Source organism: Salvelinus sp. IW2-2015, linkage group LG17, assembly GCF_002910315.2.
Source record: "Salvelinus sp. IW2-2015 linkage group LG17, ASM291031v2, whole genome shotgun sequence".
Taxonomy (NCBI): Eukaryota; Metazoa; Chordata; class Actinopteri; order Salmoniformes; family Salmonidae; genus Salvelinus; species Salvelinus sp. IW2-2015.
In genome coordinates this window covers 34,756,843-34,762,842 of record NC_036857.1, presented here as the reverse complement: position 1 = coordinate 34,762,842, position 6,000 = coordinate 34,756,843, and positions in this window count along the sequence as shown.

Sequence of the window (6,000 nt, the reverse complement as noted above, 5' to 3'; positions counted from 1 at the left end):
GTCGGTAATCTGTTTGTTGACTTGGCTTTCGAAGACCTTAGAAAAACAGGGTAGGATAGATATAGGTCTGTAGCAGTTTGGGTCAAGAGTGTCCCCCCTTTGAAGAGGGGGATGACCGCAGCTGCTTTCCAATCTTTGGGAATCTCAGATGACACGAAAGAGAGGTTGAACAGGCTAGTAATAGGGGTTGCAACAATTTCGGCAGATAGTTTTAGAAAGAAAGGGTCCAGATTGTCTAGCCCAGCTGATTTGTAGGGGTCCAGGTTTTGCAGCTCTTTCAGAACATCAGATACTGGATTTGGGAGAAGGAGAAATGGGGAAGGCTTGGGCAAGTTGCTGTGGGGGGTGCAGTGCTGTTGACCGGGTTAGGGGTAGCCAGGTGGAAAGCATGGCCAGCCGTAGAAAAATGCTTATTGAAATTCTCAATTATAGTGGATTTATTTATATAACGAAAGCTACTGAACAGATGTCCTGGGATGTGGTCTTATCTCAATGGATCACTTTTGACGTGTAGAACATATGACAAACTTAGTGTTGAGTGTAATGTCTCTTTAATGCAAGAAGACACAGTTTTGCCTATCTCTGGATGGCTTATGGCTCTTTTTGTATTTGCAGAGGATTCCTCGGTGCACAGTGACTCGAAAGTGGAGGCGGACACACACGCAGACCTCCTGCCTAGTTTACTGAAGCAACCCAACCTAACACTGGAGCTCTTCCCCGATTATTCAGACAACCTATCAGCTTCCCAAAGGGTTAACTAACCCACAATCCTACATGAAGACAGTTTTGATTCAACAAAGAGTTGTTTTGGTATTGTCGTCAGCGCTGAGATTTCTCAGATCACTTTGATCTCATGGATGAATCAGTCCTTGTATCAACCTCGGTCTATGTATTTTAGAGTGGTTACATTTCTCCAACCCCATTACTTAGCTGTCTGCGTTTGTGTGTGTTGTTGTTTGAATCCAAGATTGCACCTTTAACGTTACTTGAGTTTGAAATTCTTTGAACATTTTATATATTCAAACTTAACTTCAAGGATTTTTTGGAGGAAAATATTAAATCTCAGGGTATTTCTGGACACTTCTATGCCTGGTCTATTGACATCTGTCTCTGATCTCTTCTCTCCTCTAGCAGAGTCATATGGTGAAGACCAAGAGATCATCTACAGGAAAGACTGCTCCTCCCCCGGGGCCTGAGACCAAGGTGCTTGTGGCCTGGGTGGAGCGCTACGACGACATCGGTAAACAACCTTGGATTATACAGTTCCTTTATAACACGTTCACCCTCTGACCTGTGTCTGTATTTCTGTCCTCATATGATTTTGCATAAGACCACCCATGATTTGTTTTTACTGTTCCGTTAGCAGCGCCTGCCTAACCAAAGTGAGAAACCAAAGTGAGACACAGTTGAAGGTGTTTCCCCTTGTTTTTCTCTAGAGAACTTCCCTCTGTCTAACCTCTTGGTGGAAACCAGCACAGGTTTGGAGGTGAACCCTAACAACAGCACTTCCTGCAGGTTCTGAGGCCCACGCCCAACCAAACAGTAACCCTCAGGCTCCTAACCAGGCTGAACACACCAAACAGGGCTGTCCGTTATAGTGAAAGGAGTAATGTACTGTAGAGCCAGATGTACAAGCAAATATTTAAACGGGATGCCTTCCTCTTGACAGTTATATCCTTCTTAGTTATTTCTAAGTAGCACCTATAATAGTTCATCAGTATAGATATGATCATTTCAGCAGTAAGGAATATTTTGTATTCATGCCAAATAGAATGACAATTTCAGGAGGTTACCACTGTGGACATTTTCAGTTATGACACCCTAAAATCCACTGCAACACATATTTGCTTTTGAATAGAACGTCAATTTTCTCTTCCCCCTACCTCCCCAGGTTGGGGCTCCTGGAGAAGGACATGCCCCTGATTGTCATCCACCTCCTGAGGACGGGTTTGTTCCGGGTCAGGCTCCACGGGGCCATGGGAAAGTTCAGCATGGTCATTCCCCTCGTGGACGGCATAGTGGTCAGCGACAGAGCACTAGGTGACCACTCTCTCTCTACCCTTGTCTCTAGATGAAATGCTACTGTCTTATTGTCATTTATGTTAAGCTGCATTCAACCCATTTGCCCTTAGTGTCTCCTCTGTTGCGGTAATCAGATTTCCATATTTTTTTATCAAAGTGTTTATTTACTAAATGAACTGAAGTCAACTGAATGCTGGCAGTTAACGATTTTGTCATCTAAATTCTAGTCCCATTTCACTTAGGTATTTGGCTCATGATGTTACTTTCTTCTCACAGTTTTTCCCCAGGGTTCCTGGTGCGGCAGACAGTGATCAATGTGTGCCGGTGGAAGTGGCTTGAGAGTGAGACGTACAGCCCGCCGCACATGCGGCGCAAGCAGAAGATCACCGACATCGTGCACCGCTACTGCAAGCTGCTGGAGCCCGAGTTCTACACCTCAGTCTTCCAGGAGGTGGGGGAAGGGAGGCCTATTCACCTTTGACCCCCTCCTCCTTGAAAAACACTAACACACGGAGAAAAACACATGCACACAGTCACGGACAACCAGCCACGTGTACACACACATACACAGCCCTAGATTCTCTATATTTATACGGTTATATTTTATGATTTATATCAAACACTTTCATGCCACAGATGTTGAGAGCAAAGTGTAATAAAAGAGGTACCTTGTGCAAGCGGTAGATTTGTCGTACGCACACATCTGAGCCTGTCTTTTGGTGGCCAATAAGCCCCAGTTAAGCTCTGGGCACTTGGCATTGAAGAGTTACTACACATCCAGTAACTGCACATCATTATCAGTCTATGCTTCGTGGTATCAGTTTCTGATGCTCTATAATTGCAATAGAATAGTCTACTCGTTGGCCATTTTTTATTTTACATTGTAATGAAGAGTGAACAATGTTATTGTCCTTCAAATCCTCAATTTTAGAGAGTCCGTTTTTATGTAGATGGACCAGACTCAAAATATAGGTTAACTTCTTGATAATTTGACATGTATCATATCAACACAGCTAGGGAGAGGACGGAGAAGGAAAGAATTATGCAGATATAGTGGAGATATAAATTCTTAATCTAGTGGTTACGGTGAGAGATTTGGTGAACTGCAGTTGGATTTCATACATTTTACACTATGGATCCATATATTACTTTGAACGTGTTTACATCTTATCTAATAACTGGTTTCAAAGAAGGTTTTTACATCCTCACATGTATCTGTACAAAGTCTTCCCTGTCATTGAGAAAATGGAATTGAACAAAGCAGCAATATTGGGAATTGGTCAGTTTAAAACATACTGAAACAACCTGAAGATGAATAAAAAATAACCAAAGGCATTTAAAGGGGTACTTCACCCTTGTATCCAAATTGTTGAGTTTTTTTTWAACCAACTATCCCTTTAATGTTTGTCAMCTGCTAASAGGGTGCACAGATATTGTTCTTACAATYAAGTAGACCAGRATTAGTCTTTCCAGCTCTGAACCATTTTGACTCATAGGTCATATTTCACTAAGTGTGAGCCAACTTTGGAGATGTGAATTTTGCATCTGAGGTGTTTTTGCTCATCTCTAGCCCATGCAAAGGGATGTCTATACTGGATGTGTGATGCAACACCAGTCATCAACTGTCTCATGACTGTTTCTAGAGAAGGAAGGCATACATACAGTTCTCCTTTCTGGTAAAGGCACATGATTATTCTTCATTCTGAAGATGGCACACTTCTTTTGTCAGATGTGTCCAGGCATTGCTCTTTATCAGAAATGCACCTTGGGTACTGAGAATGTTTTGGTCTGTTTGAATGTGAGATGTCTCAGGATTTCTCATTCCCTACAAACGAACCATTGGGCGAAAGCATTTACTGGATGGCAACGTTAACTGATAGTTTAGTTTTAATAACAAAAGGTGAAGCAAATTTGCATATGATTTGGAATCAGAAAATGCTCTGATTGAACTGATTTTCATGTTCACTGCAAACGAGCAAAATGTTTATTCCATCTATACAATCATGAGTTTACTTTGCGTATTGCAATGAGTTGAAAGCCCTGAAGTGAACCCTTTACCTGTAACAATGTGAATGTATTTATCTCAAAGATTGAAGAGGATAAAACAACCAAACATATTTCTTTAATGTTTCATATGGGAAGTCTTAATGCACTGAGCACATTTATTTTCTCATATATTGTAGTTTTATTTATTTTTTACACTGGCCTGCAGTTTGGAAATACAATTGCAAGAAAAAGTATATGAATCCTTTGGAATTACCTGGATTTCCACATAAATTGGTTAAAAAATGTTTMATCTGATCTTCCTCTAAGTCACAACAGARAAACARYGTGTGCTTAAACTAATAAKACACAKATTATTGTATTTTTCTTGTCTATATTGAATACATKATTTAAACATTCACAGTGTAGGTTGGAAAAAGTATGTTAACCCCTAGGCTAATGACTTTTCCAAAAGCTAATTGGAGTCAGGACTCGGCTAACCTGGCGTCCAATCAATGAGACGAGATTGGAGACGTTGGTTAGAGCTGCCCTGCCATATAAAAAACACTCACAAAATGTGAGTTTGCTATTCACATGAAGTATTGCCTGATGTGAACCATGCCTCGAACAAAAGAGATCTCAGAAGACCTAAGATTAAGAATTGTTGACTTGCATAAAGCTTGATGTTCATCAGTACACGGTAAGACAAATCGTCTATATGGAGAATGTTCAGCTTTGTTGCTACTCTGCCTTGGAGTGGCCGTCCTGCAAAGATGACTGCAAGAGCACAGCGCAGAATGCTCAATGAGGTTAAGAAGAATCCTAGAGTGTCAGCTAAAGACTTACAGAAACCTCTGGAAGATGCTAACATCTCTGTTGACGAGTCTACGATTCGTAAAACGCTAAACAAGAATAGATTTCATGGGAGGACACCATTGAAGAAGCCACTGCTGTCAAAAAAAAACACTGCTGCACATCTGAAGTTCACAAAAGAGCATCTGGATGTTCCACGAAGCTACTGGTAAAATATTCTGTGGACAAATTAAAGTTGAGTTGTTTGGAAGMAACACACAACACTATGTGTGGAGAAAAAAAGGCACAMCACACCAACATCAAAACCTCATCCCAACTGTAAAATACGGTGGAGGGAGCATCATGGTTTAGGGCTGCTTTGTTGCCTCAMGGCCTGGACAGCTTGCTATCATCCTTGGAAAAATGAATTCCATCTTTATCAAGACATTTTGCAGGAGAATGTAAGGCTATCTGTCCGCCAATTGAAGCTCAACAGAAGTTGGGTGATGCAACAGGACAACGACCCAAAACACAGAAGTAAATCAACAACAGAATGGCTTCAACAGAAGAAAATATGCCTTCTGGAGTGACCCAGTCAGAGTCCTGACCTCAACCCAATTGAGATGCTGTGGCATGACCTCCAGAGCGGTTCACACCAGACATCCCAAGAATATTGCTGAACTGAAACAGTTTTGTAAAGAGGAATGGTCCAAAATTCCTCCTTACCGTTGTGCAGGTCTGATACGCAACTACAGAAAACGCTTGGTTGAGGTTATTGCTGCCAAAGGAGGGTCAACCAGTTATTAAATCCAAGGGTTCACATACTTTTCCCACCCTGCACTGTGAATGTTTACATGGTGTGTTCAATAAAGACATGAAAACGTATAATTGTTTGTGTGTTATTAGTTTAAGCAAACTGTTTGTCTATTGTTGTGACCTAGGAGATCAAATGTTATGACCAATTTATGCAGAAATCCAGGTAATTCCAAAGGGTTCACATACTGTTTCTTGCCACTGTATACTCAAGGAAGAGTTTTATCTTGTGAAATGTGATTGACTAAAATCTTTTTTAATTTTTGATTTACTATCATTGCAATAGATCATGTCCCTTAATTTTGGACGGTTTATGATTTTTATGTAATTTTTGCATACTTTTTGTGAAGGAAAAAAGTGTTGAATATTAATTAATCAAAGCAATTGCAT